At 37.6% G+C, this 24,992-nt stretch overlaps 1 long non-coding RNA gene across 1 annotated transcript; it reads left to right on the top strand.

Moving 5' to 3' along the window:
• The first annotated feature begins 1,821 nt into the window (after positions 1 to 1,821).
• On the top strand, positions 1,822 to 14,605 carry LOC140068748 (uncharacterized). Its single transcript, XR_011848538.1, has 3 exons — positions 1,822 to 1,997; positions 3,171 to 3,213; positions 13,040 to 14,605. It is a non-coding gene; the product is annotated as an uncharacterized lncRNA (long non-coding RNA).
• The last annotated feature ends 10,387 nt before the right edge of the window (positions 14,606 to 24,992 follow it).

Consider the following 24,992-nt stretch of genomic DNA (forward strand, 5'->3'; position numbering starts at 1 on the left):
AAATATCTATCTACCTTTCTATCTATCTCTTATAACATTTCATAGTTATAACGTGTGATATGTTTGTACCTTTCCATCTATCGTTTGGATATTTTCTTTCTATCAATACAAATCTGATACAAAGAAAAATTATCTTTCTCTTCTCTCTTTCGTTAAAGAACGGTCGAAATAAATATATGCTATTTGCATTTCAGCTATCCAATGTATCTATCTGTCTATCTATCTATCTGTCTATCTATCTATCTATCTATCTATCTATCTATCTATCTATCTATCTATCTATCTATCTATCTATCTATCCTTCTATCGTGTGTCTATGTACTGTATGTCCTACCTATCAGTATCGCTACATTGATGTCTTTATTATTTGATGGATCTGTCTAATGTCTTGTATCTAATAGTATGATTGTCTGTCAGTCACTAATAACCTTCTATCTATTTATCGATCATTGGCTCATCATTACAAGCAAAATAAACATTAAACACGAGAGTCAGTAACTTTGTTGATTTTAGGATTTTCCTAAATCCCTATGTTTTGTGCTAACAGAAAATAATGTGCGTGTATTCCCAGGAGGTGAAATAATTGTGTCCTAGTGATCTGTAAACCGAGAGACAGAATATGTTGTCAATAACACACACACAAATACACGGGGTCTTTATATCCGTGTATCTATGCAATGTATTTCTATGTTCTATCTATCTTATAACTACCTATTACCTATCAATCTATTTATCTTTTAATCTATGCAGCATATATCAATCTATCTATGTATATTTTGCTATCTATGTAATATCAATTTATATTTGGTATCTATCGTATCTATTTATTATTTATCTGTATATATATATATATATATATATATATATATATATATATACAATAACTAATTATCTATCTGTTTATCTATCTCTGCAATATCTTTCCCAATTCCATCTTTCTTTCTTTTAACTATATATTAGTATCTATCTGTCACCTATCAACAGTCATTTAACTTTGCTTTAACTGTATATTTAGTATCTATCTATCTATCTATCTATCTATCTATCTATCTATCTATCTATCTATCCATCCATCCATCTGTGCAGTATCTTTCAATGTCTTATCTTCCTTTAGTTTAACTTTATATCTAGTATCTATCTATATATTATCTATCTTTCTTTATATCTGTCTGACAATCACTCCCTCAATCAATCAATTCTATCTCTTTCTTTGAACTACCTATCATCTATCTTTCTTTCAACTGTATGTAATATCTATCTATCTATCTATCTATCTATCTATCTATCTATCTATCTATCTATCTATCATCTTTTAGTCAATCAATCAATTATATCTCACACCCTCTGTCAATGTATCTATTGATCTCCTATCTATCTATCTATCTATCTATCTATCTATCTATCTATCCTTTGTCTATCTATTATCTATATTGCTTTAGCCATATATGTAATATTTCTGTATCTATGCAGTAAGTTTCTATAATCTATCTATCGATTGTCTATCTTTCTATCCATCCATTTAGCTATGAAGTCTGTTGTGATAGAAGCAGTATACATCCTATCAGTCTGTTCCCTCTGAATGCCTGTGAGGCAGAGATCTTGGTGTAGGTCACATCGTCTGGATGTAATCTAATAAAATCTCATATTAAGAGCTGCACAGTAGAGGTGGTGCAGTTAACCCAATGACTTTGGAGCATTTTAGAAGTATTTAGTAATTGCTCTTGTGAATGTGTTTATACTATGCTGGCTCATACTTAAAAATGCAAAAGTGCACTTGGTACCCAGGAATAACTAAATATCTTTGTCTAGAGTGCTGGTATAAATGGCCGGCTGCTTTGTGCTGCTGCTGCATATTACTACATGAGGATCATTGCCTTCAATTGGGAAGCTCTTGTTCACCACTAGGCAAGGAACCGCTTAGGGAAAAGTGGGGTTTTCTCTATCACATCCCTCAAGTACAACCCCAGGATTGATTGTGCTTCAAATCACTGCAAGAGGTGAGCCTTCCACACACACACATACTTCATGACGACGATCATGTTGCTGCCCTCCTCCTATCCCTGGTGTAGCAGAGCTGGGTTTGTCAAGCCTATATGTGCCATGTGTTATGACAAATATATGAGTGACAACCTCAGCACTGCTACATCCACACACGTGGACGAGTTACAAGTGCATTATTTTTTTGATCCACTGTAAATGTATTATACCACAACAATATCTCTCTAGGTCTATAGACCCTGTGCAGCCTCTAAATATTTTGGGAGAAAATACAATAAGGCAGCATTATGCCCCATAGTTATAATTGATGCTGTACAGTGCATACTATTATAAACTAAATCAGAGAAGTATCCAGTATCTTATATTATCCATTTATCTATATATCTAATATCTATCTTGTCTATTACTGTACTACTAGATTTTCATTAAACTATATGTGATTACCATATGGCAGCACAATGATGCTGAAGTATAATTGATACTTAGGAGAAAAGTGTGTAATATTTAAAGAATGTCCAGTCAGGGACACTATCTATCTATCTATCTATCTATCTATCTATCTATCTATCTATCTATCTATCTATCTATCTATCTATCTATCCTTTTACTATACTACTACATTTGCACTTTTTATCTTCCTTGTATCTTTTGTACCCTTCTCTACAGTTCTGTGTCTATGTATATATATATATATATATATATTTATCTATTTATCTATAATCTGTCTATCAGGTTCTTATATTATCCATCGATCTACAAATATCGTGAATTCCTATGTGTTGGTATTTTGACACATTTTTATATGTTTCTATTTTGTCTATTCTGTATCAAACCATTAGCCTAGATCCTGCTCTGTACTATGCTACTCTATTCTCTCCTGTTTGTGTAGCTTTTACTCATTTCTGGATGTGTTTCTTTTGCCATGTAGAGGCTTGTTGGTAGGGAGCATGAATACTATACATATATTTAGGAATGTCAGTGTGATGTAGCTGCAGATATTATTGTCCCTGGTCAGGGAGGTGATTCTCTAGAAGTAGTGCTGGAAGTATGTGGTAATGCTCTTGTAGCCTCAGCCTCTCCAGCCCTTCTCTGTTGTGATGTGTAAGTGAGTAGTGGGGATTGCTCTAAAGCTCTCATTGCTACAAGCCCTCCTGTGTCTCCTCTGTATGCAGGTACTTGGCCTCAGTCTGTGCTACACAGAGAAGACATGGGCAGGTTGGTAAACTGAAACCTGCAATCTTCAGCATCTATCTATCTATCTATCTATCTATCTATCTATCTATCTTTCTATCTATCTATCTATCTATCTATCTATCTATCTATCTATCTATCTGCCTGTCTATTTCTCTCCTTGACTACTATCTATCTGTCTGTCTGTCTATAATCGATCTATCTAACTACCTATCTGTTATCAACCTATCTATAATTCATTGGTTTATCTTTCTATGTATCTATATTTTAATAATCTGTTTATTATTCTATTAACTATCTATTATTCTTCATAATATCTAATATCAATTTATCTTCTTGACTTCTTTCTATCTATCTTATCTATCTACCGAATATTTTTTCGCTCTCCCTCTCTATAAATATATATATATATATATATATATATATATATATATATATATATATATATATATATATATATATATATATATAGTCGTGTATCTTTTATCTGGATATAGTTAATCTATCTTTTTATCTATCATTTATACTGTCTAATATTTCTCTGTATATGACGATTATGTCTCAATATTTCGATTTAATATCTATCTAACTATTTATCTCTCTATCTGATATATCTATTTTTCTTCCCATCAATCTGTCCATCAAATGTCTTTCTTCCTTCATTCCTTTCCTTCTGTCTTTTGCCCACTAATAAATCAATCAAATATTTCTATTGATCTGTCTATCTATCTACCCATCCATCCATCCATCCATCTTAAATCTATCTATCTATCTATTATCTATTTTGCATTTCATTATAAAACCTATATCAAATGTTAATCCTGGTGTCTTTTACTTTAATATTTATTATTACACTTGTATCTTTCATTAAGAATTTAACTTTTAAATTGACTTTCTGGTTTGTTTTATTTCACACTTGACATTTCAAACTTGAAATTTCAAACTTTCCACACTGTACAATAGATTATTCAAAATATTGTATACATAGATGCTTCCATAATATCATACATGATATTTACTGCTTCCACATAATAGTTCTCTATGTTATGTAATATGTGAGGCATTACAGTCCTGAACATCGAGGCTTATTTGATGCGTTCAACTTTTTCTATACACTCATGTGTTCTATACATTCCTGTCTTCTATACACCCATGTATTCTATACACCCATGTGCTATATAAATTCATGTGTTCTATACACCCATGTATTCTATACATTCATGTGCTCTATACACTCATGTATTCTATACACCCATGTGTTCTATATATTTATGTGTTCTATGCACTCATGTATTCTATACACTCATTTGTTCTGGGATTTGATAGTTACACATATATCTCCTTCTTGTCTTCACAATTTATTTCAAGGCAGAAAGGAGCAGAACTGGATTATTCCTTAGTAAATATGTAAGAGAAGCAGATCAGGAATAAGCTCTTCTCCTGTGCATTACATAAAATCACTTTGTACTGTTTGCACAGAAAGTTGAGTTTTCAATAGACTCAGAGGATTGTGGTCTCCAGACTAGAGACTGGTCCCTCTAAGTATACTGGTAAATAGAGGATAACACAGACCATATAGAAAGGCTCCTTATAGAGAAAAACCTCATTAGTCTGACATAATTAACTATAACAATATATGATAATTACATCTGAGCCGAAATACTGACACTACAAGAATGTGCGACATTGTCTGGCGACAGAATTACATTCATGTTTATTTCTAAATTACTAATACAATAAAACCTGGAATATATGGAAACGTGCACAACATATCCACACTCCATTATATCTTACTTAACACATGGATTCTTTACCACAATTTTCAAAATGATTATTGTTATTATCATGTCAAATATTTCATTTCTTACTACTTTGTTTTTTTTTAATAAAAAAAAAAATTATTGTGCTGTAAAAACTTGTTAACAAATATTGTAAAAATATTTTTTTTTTTTAAATATATTTCTTAGTAACTGCATGACATTTTTTAAAAATTATGTTAATGAATACTTATTATTATTATCATTATTTCCTTGCTTTTGTGTGTGTGGCTAGGGGGTGTAGCCTACCTCCAATACCTCCATTCTCCTTGTGTTAGGAGGGGAATTGTACTTCCTTCTTGTTACATGGAGTTTTCTTCAATAGCTCCTGACCCCACACGATCCACACTCAAGATGCAGAATAGTGGAGAACTTTGTCAATCTTCTGGTGCCAGTCTGAATAAAATCACCCTTAGACATAAAGGGGGCACCTCTTCTGTGCAGGAGGCTAGGAATGTACTGATACAATGTAGCACCTCCTAATAGGTTCTTACCTACAGGTCAAGGGGAAATTGTATCAGTAAAGGGATCTCTAGTCCTAGGCTCAGTTCACACTACCATTTAAAACCCCCTTTCCCTACCTCCATTAAAAAAATAAGGAACAGAGGTTTAACATATCAGTTAAAAATACCATTGCCATCAAACAAAATTGTATGTCACCCTTTATGTCCAATTAAGTTCATATTACAGTTCAAACCTCAGTTCCTTTCCTTCATTAAAAAGAAGTAAAGAAGGGGGGTTTAATGTATCAGTTAAAAATCCCAGTAAAATCAATGTAAATGTATACATTTATATAATCCATTATGGTCAGTTTGGCGCTGATCCATTATGCAGGCATTTCTTTCAAACAGAGAAAAAGTCCTGCAGCCTGCGCCACGTATAACGGATCCCTGCCTAAACGGAACATAACGGATGGCATAAAGTTTACATTGATGTCAATGGGAATTCTAATTGATACGTTAAACCTCCGTTATTTCCTTTTGGTTTACGGAGGTTTGAACTGTGGTGTGAACTTAGGGCATCCGCTATACATTCGTTTTATTTCACATTTGAAATGGTGATGGCTGCAGTACTTTCTTTCCATTTGAAAAAAACGCACGGAGAACGGGATGTTATAATTTGAACATTGTAGTCAATGAGAGAAAGATTTGTACACAGAGATAAAGATAGATAAATATATAGACAGAGATAGTGAAGGATATTTATTGGAAGTGTCTGAGAGCAGAACTGTTCTAGTTACTTATGACAACCAATCAGAGCTCAGCTTTCATTTTCCCACAGCCGTTTTTAAAATTAAAGCTGAGCACTGATTGGTTTCCATGGACAACTTGAACAGTTTTACCACAGACACTTATAAATCTCCCCCACTGAGCTAATCTATACATGTAGAAAGATAAATAGATGATTTATAGATAATTGTGAGATAGATAGATGGATAGATACATAGATAGATAGATAGATAGATGGATAGATACATAGATAGATATGAGATAGATAGATAGATAGATAGATAGACAGATAGATGGATTGATGATAGACAGATAACAGACAGATAGATAGATAGATAGATAGATAGATAGATAGATAGATAGTAGATAGATAGATAGATAGATAGATAGATAGATAGTAGATGGATGGATGGATGGATAGATAGATAGATAGATTGTGTGTGGAAGGACCATCTGGAGATGTTAGAATTTACTTTAGATGGATGAGATAGATAGATAGATAGATAGATAGATAGATAGATAGATAGATAGCTAGATAGATAGACATGAGATATAGATAAATTATTTGTCATAATAAATATTAAAAACGGACAGTAATTGACATGTTTTTAGTTATGTTCAGTTTATTTCAGTTTATCATCCATTTTTTTTCTTTTTTAAAGGAGATAAATTAACGGAAATGCAGACAGTAGTGGGAACTGAGCCTTAGATTGCCATGAGCTGGAGTGTAGTGTAGTAGTATATACCTTTAAATGACATGTAGCTCATGAGCAGCAGGAGCCCTGGCAGTGTAAGCATAGGTTTTAATTCAGACTCTGTTTATGGTTTACACTATGGACAGGGAATTTTAAAATCCTTCTGTTTGTTTTTTTCAATGAAACATTAATTCAGCATTGTTATAAAAGTGCAAAAGTTCACAAACCTACAGAAACTATCTAGGAGATTTCTCGATATAACTTGATACATCTCTTAAGGGCTCATTCACACAGGGGAGTCCATTGTGTCTCCGTAGATAATTTTTTTTTTCATTCTGTTTGGGTCGGTTCTGTATATACATGGTTTACAAAAATTATATGGCAAAACAGCTGGTTCCCCAGCAGTAGAAAAACAGAATTGAAAGTACATGAATAGACTAAAAAGGGGTAATGCAATATTCTGAGAAAAAAGCTGATGTGTGAAAGAGACTTTAGGCATTTGTGAATGTTCAATAATTAAATAAGTTTTCATCACTTTTTGTAGTGAAAAATTTTGTAGATTTTGTAGATGTTTATGGGATGTTTGGAGACTTTGAATGCAGACAATATAAAATGCTTTCAATGCAAATTATTCCAATGCATAAACATTGTATTATTACTAGAGGGAAACTAATGCTAGAACAGATCTTATAGGTGTCTGTGGGATCCAACATAGCAAACCCAGCATCAGCATCAGCACCAGACAGCAGCAGACCTGTACAGAAGCTGGATAAAAAAAAATCTACTATAGTGTTTCTTAGTCAACTTTACTTTGGCTTAGTTTGTATACAAATTCAGATACAATGTAGCATTTGCTCTTGCATTCTAAACCACACCCCCTTGACATTAAGCCCCACCCACATTAAGCCCCACCCACTATAAGAAACACCATTTCTTTTAATAAATGTATCTTAAGTGAGATACAAGATTTTTTTTTTTTGCAAAATGGTTGAGTTACATAGTTAGTATGGTTGAAAAGTTATTGATATAAAGTAGTTTGGGAAACACTGAGCTAATATTAATAGATACAGATGTATACATACACAGACAATCATATATATGCATGACTGGTGTTATCTTTTCCTCTAGAGAAAGATACAAATTAAATAGTGTCATTACTAGTCCAAAGATGTGGGCATCTATTAAGAAATACCCAGTTGGTGCGATACCCAAAAAAATTCAAACTGTCCTGCTAAAAACTAAAAACAAGCCCTCATTCTTCACTTTAAAATGGAAAAACAATGGTGACTCCTGGGATTCTAATATACATGTTTTATAGATACCTATATACATATTTTCTTTTGTATATATATATTTATATACTAGCTGTAGATCACGGCGCTGCCCCAGAATAGTAAATAACGGCTCTTAGCTATAACAAAATAGGATGGTTAACAAAAATATTTTATATCTCACTCTCCCTGCCTGTCTCTCACTCACTCTCCCTACCTATCTCTCACTCTCCGTGTCTTTCTCTCTGTCTCTCACTCTCCCTGCCTGTCTCTCACTCACTCACTCACTCACTCACTCACTCACTCTCCCTGCCTGTCTCTCACTCTCCGTGTCTTTCTTTCTGTCTCTCACTCTTCCTGCCTGTCTCTCTGTCTCTTACTCTCCCTGCCTGTCTCTCTGTCTCTCACTCACTCTCCCTGCCTGTCTCTGTGTCTCACTCACTTTCTCTGCCTGTCTCCATGTCTCGATCCCTATTCTTCTTACCCTACACATAAGCTGTCTATATACTTATTGCCTATAGTAACCAATCAAAGCTCAGAGCTCATATTAATGACCTGTGGCAAAATGTTAACCAATCACGGCTCAGCTTCTAACTGCCACAGCAGCAGCAGACAATGGCTCCTGTATATGGGGGGTTAATAAGTGCATTTTCAAAACAGAGTCTATGACGCTCCTTGAGTCACAGAAAGCGGCTGTGAAAAATTTGGTGATTGTAAACACGATGATACAGATTCCTTTAGCGGATACACATACACACACACACGCCTGCTTTATATATTAGATATGTATTCTGTTTTCTTATGATGGTGTGGGGCATTCAATGTCAAATTGGGGTTCCTTGGTCCTACCAGGTTATTCTAATTATTCCACCATTTATCTTTTCCAGGGAAATAGACCCTACTAGACTCCAAAAATTCTTTTGTCATATATTTTGAGTTCAATATTAATTTAGAGTCTGGGCCCACTGGAGGATCCTCTGATTCCGTGTTGGGCCAGTCCGACACAAGGGACGTTTATTGTATATTATGACTGGTTTATGTTATGTATTGTTATATTTTATACTTTATATTTTAATAGAAGATCTACAGGGCAACATCAAAGCTAAGGCCGGCCCTGTATATATGCACAGATACACACATACATCCACATTCATACAAAGTCAGATCTGCACAAAGCATATTTCTAAATATCTAGATTCATATCAGTTTGTATATAACTTATGTCCTTCTAATCTCTATCACTATTGTCTATTGTAATTTCATGCTTGAAACTGAACACAAAATCCCATTCAGTATTCGCTACATTTGCAATCCCTACATTTTACAATACAAATACATGTTTCTTATTACAATGACATTATACATCAGTGTATAGAAGTCAGTATAATGATAAGCCAGACATGTACATCCTTAATAATACTGAACCTGCTACATCTCATGCACAAGAGATAGGGGAAAAAGTTGTAGATTTTTTTTTTGAGAAAAAAGACTTGTGCATTTGGGTGTTGGAAAAGTTAAAGGGAACCTGTCAGCAGACATTGACCCAATAAACCACTACAAGTATATAGTGAAGCATCTTTATTTCATGGCCCAGTGTAATGGCCTCTTTGAAGTGATAGGTATATTAGATGTATAAAGTCACAGAGGCGGAGTGTTTAAAACAGAAGTCAAGCTCTCTCTACCTCAGAACTTTCTCTCTGCTATGATTGACATAATTTACCAGACATTAGGCGATATGGTAAGTGATGTCCATGAATGCAGGGCTGTCAAATACGGTGAAGGTGAGCTTAACTTCAGTGCCATACAACCAATTTACATCTCACTTCAAATTAGATTTTCTGGATGATTCCAAATTTGGAAGGTCTGAAACTACTTGAAAACATACTGTACAAGTAGCATTTTATTTGGTCAATTTCTGCTGACAAGTTTCCTTTAACATAAATTAACATATAACATGTTGAGTTTTCTGTAGCTTTGTGAACAGTTGTTATATAGTTGCAGAGCCAGATTAAGAGTTGTGGACGCCCCCAAATTAATTTAAAAAGATAAAGTAAAAATAATAGTTCTACAGCATTTTTCAGAGAAGAAAGCTGCCACAAAACCTCTACATATTCACGTCAGCTGCTCCAGAACCTCTTTAGTTCCCTACGCTGCGCTGAGGAGACCCAATCAGGTTGAAACAGTGTTGTCTACAGTTGGGAGTCTGTTCCTTCTGGAAAAGATATAGTGGTTTGGTTTGAGTCCCGCATCATGTCATAAGGCCTCTTGTAGGACATGCTTGATGTCAAGGGACATATTTCCCCACAACCTTTTCATACATACCTCAGCTCAGTAATGGAGTTTTCCAAAAAGTTTTCAAAAAGTAGTGCAACTTGACATTCGCATGATGCCGTTGTATCCAAGTACCTTATAGTCCCAAAAGTCTTTCTTCTTCATACTCAAAGACCAGGGATATAAATGATGTATCATATTTGGGGGGCCTGGTATCGGTTTTTACGCTGGGTCCTAGCAGCTTCAGTCTTTGCCTCTTCTCTGTATACAACTCTGGAAGAATCTTTAATATTGCATTGATCCCAAGGAAGAGCCTCATTTTCTTTAAAAGTGGCCTCACTCATATGTCTATGTGCCCAACGGGAAACCCATGCCTGATCATGAAATATTGGATATCTCTACCAAAATGTCTCTATCTACTCTCCACCAAAATGTGCAAGACTGTCCCCCACTTTCCTAACCTTCAAACGTTACCTGAAAATGTGTGTGAGGGGCTCCATAGGCTCATTTGCATACAGTCCTTCATCCTGATGGTAGATGTTCTTTAAAGAAAACCTACCAGCTTGGAAACATGTATCGTATGCTATACTCACCCAGCACATCCTTGTTACATGTTATACATTGGATAATTATAAATCAGTTTAGTTAAAATCTTTTTTTCTTCTATTTTCTTCTACTGTTATTCCACCTTATGACTACACCTGAATACACATATGGAGCCAGGAGCACCTTTGGCTCATTTGCATACAGTCCTTCATCCTGGTGGTAGATGCTCTTTAAAGAAAACCTACCGTCACGTATTAAAGTATGCGTTAACGTCACGTTTACATTGCGTTTTGTATCAGGCTTTTATAGAAGTGTATATAGAGCAGCGCATGCTTGGCCACTTCTCCACCCAATGCAGTTATAATATGAGGGTCAGGGGACACCCCCCCCCCATTATCAAGATAGCTATAGATTCCAGAGGTGGACCTGCCATTAATATCCAAGATTGTAATATTCCTTTAAGTACTGAACAATATCTACAAATTCAAATTGTCTTGCAGAGCAGTCCCTATAGGTGGCAGTAGAGAGACAGCTTCATGCTTATTTATTATAATCCAAGACCACAGAAGTTTATGTGGGCTCTTTAATTCTAAAATCACTGATTAGTGCCAGAGCCTTTAAGTACTTTTGTTGCTACTCTTTATAAAAACAACAATACCTGGCGTTTATTTGAACAAGAAAAGTGTTTCCCTTTTCATCTACCGTGTGTCAACACAGAGATGTATCTTTGATCTTTTGGGTACAGGTGGAGGGTTGTGTGTCTCTAATGTAAAGTAGGGCCATTTCTGAATGTTACTTTTGCCTGAAATTGGCTCCTGATGATCTGTCCATGGAAAATAATAATGGATTACCACGACCTTCATGTCCTCTTATCAGCTGCCAGATCACACTCAGCTCCTTCTACACCAAAGGGCATCAGCATATTCCAAAATGTTTAAGTAGCTCTTCACTTAGGCCAAAAGGTTCCTCATGTAGGGAGCAGATGGAGGGTTTAGAAAGCGAAAAAATGACTAAATCTGAACAGAGCAAGAAAAAACAGGGTCATTCATATATGGAAACATGGAAATAAATATCTTAAAGGGGTTGACCAATGTCAGTGCATACATGTTTTTTTTTGTGGAATTGAAAGTTATACAATTTTGTAATAAACTTTGTTTATCAATTCCTCTTGGTTTTCGACATATCTGCTTTTTATTGTAATATCTCTAATATTGTGATGATACAAGTCATCATCACAGTCACACATCGAAAGTTTCATTCCATTCCGACACCTCATTTAACACATCGATCAGCATCTTCCTTATTTCGCCTCTGAAGTGGATGAACATATAAGTCTGGTGCCTTTTGTTTGGAGACGTTTCTAGAGAACTTCGTCGAATGAACCCTTCACTATGATTTCATACAAAGGTGATACACAAGGGCCGTGTGTTCAGGGTGACTCACAGGTAGTTAATCATTAGCAATTTCACTCCACTTTTGTCCGGTGAAGACAGTAAGTCTGACTGTCCTGCCTCTGGAATGTATATCATTATATATAGCATCCAGGTGAGCATTTGTGTATATACTATGCTTTGGTATATGCATTTCAGGTTCTTAAAGGACATCTACCACCAGGATGAAGGATTGTAAACCAAGCACACTGACATACTGGTGTGTGCCCCCTCTGGCAGGATCTGCTCTTTTTTCAGCTTCTTAAGACCTGGTTTTTACAAAAAAAGGCTTTAAAAATTATGCAAATGAGCCTGAGGGGCTCCAGTCTCCAAAGGTGTTAATGGAGACTCGAGCCACTTAGGCTCATTTGCCTAATGTTAAAGCCTTTTTATTTCTTAAAGACATGGGCATAGGAAGCTTAAAGAGCAGATCCTTCCAGAGGGGGCACACGCCAATATATCAGTATGCTTGGTTTACATCCTGGTGGTAGATGTCCTTTAAAGAAATTTTCTATGATTTCAAAATTAAAGACTTATTTCTGGGATACCCCTCTTCACTGTTAATAATAATAATTCCTTTATTTTATATAGCGCACACAGATTACACAGCGCTGCACAAAGCTTTCCAAATCCTGTCCCCCAGAGCTGTCCCCATGGGGCTCACAATCTAATCAAGCTCCCAGTATGTTTTGGAGTGTGAGAGGAAACCGGAGGACCCAGAGGAAACCCACGCAAACACGGAGAGAACATACAAACTCAGTTGACAGCAGGAGGCATGGAGCTAGAAAATATATGAAGTACTGGGCTCCGGACACTTTGTGGTGGCTGAGCCAGGTTACTACAGCTCAGCTCCAGTGCCCTTCAAGTGGAAAATATTAGAACTGACCAGACCTGATCAAGTCTAAATATATTTTGAGCCAGTCAACACACAACCTGTTTGACTAATGACTTTGTTGATTCACTGATTATTGTAATTGTAAAACATATTGTAATTTTATTTGACATCTATCATGGTTTTTTAGAACAACTTCAGATGCTTCTTTAAGGTTACATAAACCATTGTGTAGCATTTTTTTTTCATTTTTGCATTGCACATATTATGCATTAGATCATTTCCCTTCTAGGTTTGTCTTCTAGAGCATTTAGTTTGTCTCACACACCACCAGTTGTCTAGTAATTATAATGTAGCTCTTATAATTTAAAAACTAATTTAAAGGAAATCTCCCATAAAAATCATTCATGATAATCCAGGGCCATTACTCATAGATCCAGACACTGTGACTTTGGTAATGTTCTTATATTTGTTATCCATGGCCTCCTTCCTTCTAAAATCAACTTTGAAAATAATGCTAATGAGTCAGAAGAACTCTGGAGGGTGTGACCAGAGCCGCTCCGTGATGTAGCTACACAGGCTGTTACACTGTGCTCCAGCATAGTGTAACAGCCTATAAGGCTACATCAAGCCAAGGTAAAAATGATTACATCTTTGGTTGATCGACATACCATTTAGAATCAATAGACAGACAAGTCTCAAGACCAATATTTTCTATCTTTGCCTCTGTGTTCCCACAAATTTCCAATGATACATTATGCAATATTTCCACAGGAGAGCTAGAACATGGAGTTTGGGAACAGTCAAGAACTGTAAATAAAGACAGTGTGCCCTAACGCTGAACCCGCTTTCCCACTTTCCCTACCTGATTGCCTCACAAACCCAAGCAGTAATAGACAAATAGGAGATTATCCTTCCTTGCACCAAAGTGAAAAACACAGAGGCGAAGAAAAGATGAAACAAACACAAAGGAATAGTCACCAGAGCCAAGTCACAACAGAACGAGGCACCTAGAAACCACAAGCTCACTACGAATTTGGTTACTACCAGTTGTCTTCGCCAGACATGATGTTATGTATGAATCATCATTAAAGGATAAAAAAATCTTTAAAACAAAAGATTGATATAAACTGGGACATCTTATTTAAAACAGGACAGCAATAAACATACTAAAAACCTGTGAGGCGAGACACAAGAGCCCTGGCTCCTATCTGCTTGTGGCCTCCAGGTCAGAGATAGGAGGTCATGAAGCTGGCATGGATGTAAGGTATTGAATCTCTGCATTAATTTATACTTCAATTCTTTCCTTTCCCTCTGTGTCTTGTCTTGTGTTCCATTAAAATAGTAATCTTTAAATCTTCCATAGTGTGGTCCTCTCTGGAGAAATGCGCGGCCGCCGTGAGTTCTCTCCTTTCCTATTTAATGTCAGGTGATGGAGTCTCTGGCCTGTTTCCCCAACATAAAGTCCTGTGCTTGGACACTGCTGACACATAATAAGCTAGACCGCTTTAGAAAACCTGCAGGAAAATGTCCCCTTGATTTTATGTACGGTGTGTGATTGAGGTACATGGTCACCCATATGAATGTGCTGGCACGTTTTGCACCTACATTGCTGGAAGGGTAATTGGGGCCTGAAAGCACTCCGGACAAGTTGTTTAAAGTTTGGTGATTGCCAGAAGGAATGGAGGGGGAAGGACTGGGAATATTTCTTGTATCTTTATGAAGAATTGGTTGGAGTTCCCTGGCAATATCACACGTAGGATCTCCAGTTGTGGGCTGTAAGTGACTACTAGGGGTACTCTGGCCTCCTGTTGGGTCTGTTGGATGATATATGAGTAAATCATCTCTGTTGATGGCTGCTGCTTTACCTATTTGGTTATCAGTCATTTTGGTCTGTAGCCCAACTGGAGGAATTCAGACCTGAGCTCTAGGAGGTGTTTTCCAGGTCTGTCTTGTCTGAGCAGATACGGCTGTAACGTATATCCTGACTGTATATGATGGACTGTCTTATCTGTTCGGGGTGAACCCATTGATATTCCCATACACTATAGGTAATAGTGTTTCTTGACACCAGTATGGGAAGCTGCATGGAGAACCCATGTACTAAATAAATAACCTGATATATTACTATTGGATGGGATGGTGGAGGCGCCGCTCTATAGCTCCCCTCAGGCAGCAGAACGTTTAGGTTCCCCCCTGTATACACAACATAAATAATGGCTGCTCATATGAAGAAATGATAAGTATTTTGTATAAGAAAGGCAGAAATGACATCTCTGGTTAATATTTGTTCTTTTCCTAAATACGGATTATTATGTTCCCATCAATTACCCGCTACATTAGTTGACTAACATCATTATTTTTGTCATTAGGTGAATAATTGGAATTGTAGTCAGACACAACAAGTACAGTGTCTGCGATATCTGGGAATATTTCCAGTATAGAAGAATAGAGCGGAGGCGCAGGCGTTCCGATTCAGAGGTCGCGGCTTTTGTTTATGGCAAAGTATTTATCCAGATGAGACTTATGCTTTAGTATACACAGAATTCATGGTTGTATTTACAGGAAAGGTAGAGAAAAACTGTGCATTGTACAGCCCTCAATCCAGGGATCTAGATATAGATCAGAATGAATAGGCGATCAACCTGGAGCCTCTCTAATCTCTTTCCAAATGGGATCACCGGGAATATGATCCGCATTGGCGCCAATGTCTTACTACTGGCGCACCCGGGACATGACATGTCAGAATTACTAAGAGGTTTCATATCAGAGGTGATTGTTTGACAAACAAAAAAATGATTTTGTATGAATTGATATGAGGTGTAAATTTTTTTTATTTATTAAAGGAAATAAAAACAGTCATTATAGTATCAGGAATTTTACTATTATAGACATTCCATATAAATAATTTATACAATATGAATGAAAAAACAATTAATTCTAAAGTTAAATCTACCATCAAAATCCATCACGATAAACCAGGGCCACTTACTCATAGATCCAGGCACTATGACTGTAGTAATCTTCTTATAGTTGTCATCCATGACCTCCTTCCTTCTAAAATCAACTTATATAAATATGCTAATGAGCAAGAAGTCCTCTGGTGGGCGTTACCTGAGCTCTTTCATGCAGTAGCTTCACTGCTGTTGAAAGGAACACTTGTTCCACCCACTGTGTGAGATTACAGCAGGCAGAGGGAGGGGGAAGTGCTGAAGGAGAAGGGGGGAGAGTGAGACAATGTAATAACCTGTGAAGCTAAGGCATGGAGAAGCTCTGGTAACTCCTCTATAGCACTTCTAGATTATGAGCATGATTATAAAAGTTGATTTTAAAGGGCACCGACCACCACAAATCTACCTATAAAGGTAGATCAGGTGGTAGGTGAATCAATGGGATGTGAGGATAGCCCTTTTAAGGGCTAATCCTCACGTCCCCGCACTTTTTTGTAAACTTTTATTACCCTAATATGTTAATTTTGTTATGCGGCTACTTGGGCGTGGAGTAGCCGCATCTGAGGTTACACGAGGCGGCTACTCCACGCCCCGGTAGCCACTTTACCCCTCCTACTCACCATGTTCGGCGCGCAGCTGCTCGTAGCTGCGCGCCCTCGTCCACCGATCCTGCCGTCTGCGCATGCGCAGAACAGCAGGCCCGCGCCTGTGCAGCCCCGGCTTCGGAGCAGTGACCGCGCAGGCGCGGGCCTGCTGTTCTGCAAAATTAACATATTAGGGTAATAAAAGTTTACAAAAAAGTGCGGGGACGCGAGGATTAGCCCTTAAAAGGGCTATCCTCACGTCCCATTGATTCACCTACCACCCGATCTACCTTTATAGGTAGATTTGTGGTGGTAGGTTTCCTTTAAAACAAAGATAACAAATATAAGGAGGATTACCACAGTAAGTAAGTCTCCCGGGTTTATCATGCTGGATTTTGATGGTAGATTTCCTTTAAGAACGGGCTTTTATAGAAGTGTATAGAGGGTCAGGGGACAACCCCCATTATCAAGATAGCTATAGATTCCAGACGTGGACATGCCATTAATATCCAAGATTGTAATATTCCTTTAAGTACTGAACAATATCTACAAATTCAAGTTCTGAATCTTGTTAGTATAGGAATAATACTAATCCTACTTGTAGATATTCATATTTTATAAATTATTTAAATGTAATGTGTATAAGAAAATCCCTGATAGTATATTGACTTGTCATGAAGATGGGAATTGATTTTTTCTTTTCACTAACATGAATTTGATAAAAAAAGTGTCACCAATCCATTTTGTGCCATAGAAGATATCTAAATCTTGTTTGAACATGTGTCTTAGATAGGTTGTTAAACGAAAGAATATGGGCTGCACGGTGGTTCAGTGGTTAGCACTTCTGCCTTACAGTGCTGGGGTCCTGGTCCGGCCCAGGTCAACATCTGCAAAGAGTTTGTATGTTCTCTCTGTGTTTGCGTGGGTTTCCTCCGGGTCCTTCGGTTTCCTCCCACACTCCAAAACACACTGGTAGGTTGATTAGATTGTGAGCCCCACTGGGGACAGGGACTTCTTTGGCAAGCTGTGTACAGCACTGTGTAATCTGTAGGCACTATATAAAGAAAAAAAGACGCAGCTCCAAGCTTAAAAGGCATTTTTCAAGCAAATTTTGATTAAACAAAGAAAACACCTCAACATTGATCCACCAACATACCAATATCCAGGAAGAGAGCTCCTCACATGCAGCGATCTAAGATCCAAACCCATCTCCATTTCTTTTGTAAAATATTAAAAGGGTATTCCTATCTTCTCTATTACCTACAAAATATGTGATGAATACATGATAGTGCGACCCGTACCTGAACAGAAGTCGGTTTAACCCTCCTAGCACCCCACTCTAATAGAGAGTTTTCTGTGTATTCATGATCACTCTCAATTTATGTCTATAGGAGCACCAAGGGGGACATTGATCATAGTTTTTTTAGACTTTTTCTAGCGTTTTTGGCGCAATAATCTGGCGCAGTTTGTTAATTTGGCGCATTTTTGAGTCATTTTCTGGCGCACAGCAAAGTTGGGCACTCAGTAGTTTTGAATATCTGCACCTTATCTGATACATTTACTTACCTGGTCCCTGCGCGATCCCTGATCCGGAATGTCTGCCGGAATGCCCATCTGCCGCAATTCATGAAGAACGATTTCTTGTATGTGACGCTTCCCTGATCAGGTCTGCTGGAGTTCACCTTCTTCTTCCTGGTGTATGTAAGTGCATGGCTTGCGACACAAATTGAATTGTTAATGCCAGCGCATGGTCCGAATCAGTCAGAATGTCCGACGGCCCGTCCCCCGATTTGCATCCGCGTGAAAGCCGCCGCGATTGCGGCACAAAATGATCTTGTGCGACACAATCCCGTGCGCGATACCCGAAAAGTCGGGAAACACAGCGAAAATGCGGCTGTGGGACCCTTAGTAAATAAGCCTCAGTGAGTGCCTGCTATACAGATGTTTGCACGGGATCTATCACATATTTCCGCCTAAAAGTCGCAAAAAAAGGTGCAAAAACCCAATCTGAGCAGCTGCTCTTCAAAAAAATGTCACTTTTCATTACTAAAAACATAGGTTTTTGCTTCCCAAATTAATATTATCTCTATGCAACATAAAAAATCCTTCAGCTCAGTTTTAAAATGTAAAATTTCACCAGTAACGACTTCATCATTGTCTATGGGATCATGTCTGTGAGTGATTATTGTCTTATTGTACAGATCTGAGAATATTATCAGACTCCATTTCCTGTACATTATAATAAAAAAAGGCAAATACTCAATTGAGCAAGAATTTTTTTTCATTTTTTTCGACATATCTGTAACTATTAGTCCCTGCATTCGCTTCATAACGAGACTTTTTTTGTGCAAAAATGAAGCCCTGAACGTTCTGTCACCATTTCTGTCTCCTTTCATTATTGGTCACAAATAAGATCTAATAATTTGAGACAAATTTGGTGCAAATTTAGGCGCAAATGAATCGGACATGCGACAATTCCAAAAGGCATTTACTAAGGCAGAACTAGATCCATCATAGATCTCAAGCCAAAAAAAAGAACAAACCAGGAGCAAAAACAGGCGAACCTGAGACCCCCAAGTCTTTACACTCAGCTATTTCATAAATCTCATAGTCATGAAATGAGAATGGCTGAGCATGCTTAATCAACTCCCCATTTGGCCAGGCTGTGGGTAGGGGTACTGGGGACGCCTGTTCCAGATACATCTTTCATGTATTTATAACAGATCCTGTGGAATACAAGAGACAGGAGAACCCCTTAAAGGGCATCTACCACCAGAATGAAGGATTGTATGCAAATGAGCTCCGGGGCTCCGGGCTCCAAAGGCGTTAATGAAGCCTAGAGCCCCTCAGGCTCATTTGCATAAATTCTTTCATCCTGGTGGTAGATGCCCTTTAAGGAACATAGATGTTCAGTCACATAGCAGACAGTCCAGGCTGTAAAGTCCATCTGTTAAAGTTCATGAAGAGATGCAGAGATGTTCAACCTGAAGAGGATGAAACATACTGGTAGGATGATTAGATTGTGAGCCCCATGGGGAAAGGGACCAATTTGTCATGCTTTGTGCAGCGCTGCGTAATCTGTGTGCACTATATAAAAAATAAAGAATTAAAATAAAGAAGAGGATCCACAGCACTGACAACGTTTCAACTTTTTACGTTTTGGAGAAGACCCTCCTTACCCATTCACTTCCCTTTACAACAAGTCATTATATTTCTATAGAAACAAAAATACTTTATTTCCAAGTGGCATTAACAATGGGCAAATTTCACCTAAAATGAAATTAATTATTAGCCTGCCATACATATTCCCATTGTATTTGCTTTAGCAGAAGTTGCCTGGCACTGGGCACTAACAGGAGGCATGTGATATCCTCTTCATATTGTACATTCATCTCCTCATCCCCAGGATACATTCTCCCCATACATGAAAATATGGAAAACTAATTTAAGCATCAAGAAGCTCCGCACTATAACAACTAAGAGAAGCCATACATGCAAATACAGTCCATTACTGTACAGAGGGCAAAATCTGACAGTAAGCAGCAAAACCCACCATTTATTGCAACCCACCATAAGGTCTAGAGTCTAAACACATGGGGGCTCATTTACTAAGGGTCCGAACGCCGTACTTTCGTCAGGTTTCACGAATATTTCCAATTTGCGCTGAATTGCCCCGGGATTTTGGTGCACACGATCGGATTTTGGTGCATCGGCACCGGCTTGCACGCAACAGAAATCGGGGGGTGTGGCCGTCGGATAACCCGAGTGATTCGGACAAACCGAAAAGAAATGTGTCGCAAGATCAAGCACTTACATGCACCGGGAAGAAGCAGATGAACTCCGGCGGACCTTGGCGCAGCAGCAACACCTGCAGGAAATTGGACGCACGACCTTAGTAAAACGCCCGGACCCGAATCCTCGCCGTACAACGCACTGCAGAATCGCGACAGGACCGGGTAAGTAAATGTGCCCCATGATTTATACTGCACTTGCTTTGCATTAAAAAATGGGAGTTCACAATAATGATGGAACCTTGAAAAAAGTAACACAACACTATAATCAAATGCCGCAAAAATGACTAAATGACACAATAAAGCACATACATGAAAAAGCCAAAATGCATAAGAAATCCCCTCGAAGGCGTCTACTCCCAGTGAACCACACTGGCCTCTAGTGTTCATCTTTAGTCATTGTCTGAGGCTTTGCTGCTTGGTACCTTTTGTTTTTTTGGGGGGGAAAAAAACTAAGTACAAAGTGAAGTACGTACATGCATAAAAATAGTATTATAACAAAACTTGTTTCACAGAAAACATAGATACAGCACAGGAACCAAGCTTACTACATAGATATAACAGAGGAACCAAGCTTACTACATAGATATAACAGAGGAACCAAGCTTACTACATAGATATAACTTCTATATACTTTTTACTCTCTGATTACTCTGACACTGACTCATACTTATCGGCACTTGTAGGAGAATAGGAATCATTGTAGCTTTTACATGACATGCATATTCATTGTTTTGCAGGGCCTGTCTTTTTAACCCCTTAAGGACGCAGGGTTTTTTCGTTTATTTTTCGCTCACCACCTTCAAAAATCCATAACTCCTGTGTGGGTCCCTGAATGAAGTCCCGGCATTCTCCCCTTGTTGTGGCGCTGGTTGCAACACACTGTTCAAGTTCATATCCCATCAAGCAACCAATGGTAGAAGAACCACAAACTCTTTGACTTATATTGGCAGCATTTGTTAAAATGTATGAAGAAGCCGGACTTTCTTTTACACAAAGGATTGAGATACACCTATGTGTTTTGGCTAAAGAACCGAGTACAGGATAACAGATGGTCTCTAGTCACATGGTGCACTTGTCATTTAGGTTGAAATTTCATTTAATCAGACAAATAATATTCTTCTAAACACAAAATCACAATTCTGTTTCCCAAGGCAGAAATGTCCAAATGAAAGATTTATAGTAAAATGCTGCCCTCTGCTGTTTCACGTCAGAACTGCAATGTCCTTAGGGTTTTTCTATACTCAGAGCCAAACCAGGGTATCGTGCACCTACCAGAGGGGGTGATTTTGAGGATGATTAATATATAATATGCCGTAATATTTGTGAATATGAGAAAAAGCCCATAGAGCCAAATGATTTATCTTTTTCCATGACTATTTGTAAAACTCAGAACTACATCTCTTATAATCTAACTATGCCGCTGACCGTGGCATTTAACGGATTAAACAGATGATTGCTTGTTCATGTACCATGGTGGAAGAAATAAAAAAGTTAAAAATTACTCAATAAAAAAGAAATTAATAAATCAATAAAAATGCCCGTATGCCCCGTAACATATAAAGAGACATATAATGTACGAACAGGGCCGGTTCTAGACAAAGTGGGGCCCTGGGCAAAACTAAAAGTGGGGCCCCAAAATGAAACTATTTTATGACCAGTCACAGTCAGCAAGAGGCTCCATTTAGTTTGGTAAAACAAACTGTAATATGGAGAATTTTATAGGAGATAGATAAATGATAGGGAGATTGATGGGCAGCACTGTGGCTCAGTGCTTAGCACTACAGCTTTGCAGCGCTGGTCAATATCTGCAAAGAGTTTGTATGTTCTCTCTGTGTTTGTGTGGGTTTCCTCCGGGTCCTCCAGTTTCATCCCAAACTCCAAAAAATTACTGGTAGGTTGAATATATTGTGAGCCCCATGGGGACAGGAACTGATCTGGCAAAGCTCTGTGCAGCGCTACTTAATCTGTGTGCGCTATATAAATAAAGAATTATTAATTATAATTATTATGATAGAAGATAAATATGAAAGATGATTTCTAGATGCAGAACTATAAAGTAGATGATATATACAGTAGATGGATATGAGAGATAAATACAGTAGAAGAGAAATAGAAGATTGATTAATAAATAGAAAGAGAAAAAGTGAGATATATAAATGGTCGGATTATAGGAGATAAATAACTATAGAGATAGATATATAGACAGGAGATAGATGATAAGCATCTTCAGCCGGGAATTCAACCAAGGGGTATTAACCCTTTCACCGCCCGGTATTCCTGGATATTTTGTGGCGTTATTGACCAGAGCAATTTTTACAATTTTGACGTTTAAAAAGAAAATTGAAATTACAGCAAAAAGAATTAAAGGAAACCTACCACTGCTGGCATGATAAAATCATGCGAGCAGACCACCTGGTAGGCTATTTAATACTGATGCCGGCACATACTTTAGTTAGGCACGGCGATCGTTAGTTTAGATAAAAAAATGTTTTACTTACCTATGAAAATATTCCTCCGGTGCTACCCCTACGTCATCTTCGGAAGGGAGATGTCTTCCGATCTTTAATTATTCACGCCTCCTTCATTGTAGCCGTTTCCTTCGGGTGCCGAGAGCCGTGACGTCACCAAGCTCTCGGCACCTATCGCGCATGCGCAGATACTAACTCTCACACAGCCGGACAGCGATAGGTGCCGAGAGCTTGGTGTCGTCACGGCTCTCGGCACCCGAAGGAAACGGCTACAATGAAGGAGGCGTGAATCATTAAAGATCGGAAGACATCTCCCTTCCGAAGATGACGTAGGGGTAGCACCGGAGGAATATTTTCATAGGTAAGTAAAACATTTTTTTTATCTAAACTAACGATCGCCGTGCCTAACTAAAGTATGTGCCGGCATCAGTATTAAATAGCCTACCAGGTGGTCTGCTCGCTTGATTTTATCATGCCAGCAGTGGTAGGTTTCCTTTAAAGTAAACCCAACAAACCACATATTTCCTGAAAGCAGACACTTGCCCCATTTTCAAAATTGCATTAAAGAGTTTATAGACATAGGCGCCTTCATGCAATTTTGAGTCAAACTGAAACATTTTATAAAAAATACTTAAATTTTGACTTTGATGGCAAAAAATGTGCTCCAAACAGAAAATATTTACCTTCACATCTCCTAAATGTAATAAATGAACATGTGTAGAGTTCACAAATGTCCCATATTGATATGTTCACATAAATAAATCCACATAATATCACTAAAACTGAAATAACTAGATATCTGCTTTTCAGCTACAAGCAGAATAAAAAGTAAAGGCGCCATAAAACCTATAGAATTTTGAAAGCAGACAACCAGGCGATGCATTTGGCAATTAACATTCAAAATTTCCTCTAAAATATGTACAAATCCATAATACTTATATAAAGAAATTATACTTTCCTAAAACAGTAAGATGTGAGGAGATCATACAGACCGCACACCAATATATTCATCAAAATATGCAGCAAAGGGAACATTAAATCCACAGGGGACACCAAACAATTTTTGCAGAAAATTCACACAGATCTATTATTGTATGCTCCCTTACACAATGGAAACACAAATAAATAACTAAATATCTATAAACCAAGCAAATAAGATGATAAAAGTCACTTTTAGATGTGCGCCATTGTATTATCCGCACAATAACAGAGCCCTCCGCGCTTCATAAGAATGAGAGTGAGAACACCATAATAACATAGGTGTAAATAATGGAGGATGGTGGGAAATAAAAACTTTATTCCAGAACATGTGAGTGTTTTGGGTGTTACATATAACTTTATGGACATGTTCTGGGTCACGGTGTTAATATACAATAGCAACATTAGACAAAGAGGATCGAATGTTCATGGTATCAGTCAATTTTCGCCCCCCAAAAAAACACGAAATAAAAAGGTGATAAGAAAGAAATTGTGTTTTTAGATAGTTCTGCATAGAGAAGGGTTAAAAACATGATATTATCCCTACTCAAAATGTAGTAACATATAAAGTGAATATTTCCATTATCTGTGAGGTGCAGCAGCTCCTGTGTGCAGCAATTTTTCCCTGCAGCCTGATGGCTAAGAATCTGGTGGGGGTGCACAGTTCAGGGGGCTATATCTCTGGCCCTTTGACACATAGAACCTGACTTCTTTTTTCTTTTGAAAGAAGAGAGTCCCCTCTTTTATATGAATCTAAACTTGTGTTTCTAAGTGTCAGGAAAACGGAGATATTAACTGTTAAACTGCCATTGGGAGTGATTTTTATATATAAAAATGGCACCTGATATTCTCACTTTAAATCTGAATATCTCTGGATTCATAGCACCTAGAAACAAAATTCAATAGCGCCGGCCCTGTGCACAAAAAGTCTAAATCA

The sequence above is a fragment of the Engystomops pustulosus genome, chromosome 7 (genome assembly GCF_040894005.1).
Source record: "Engystomops pustulosus chromosome 7, aEngPut4.maternal, whole genome shotgun sequence".
Classification (NCBI taxonomy): Eukaryota; Metazoa; Chordata; class Amphibia; order Anura; family Leptodactylidae; genus Engystomops; species Engystomops pustulosus.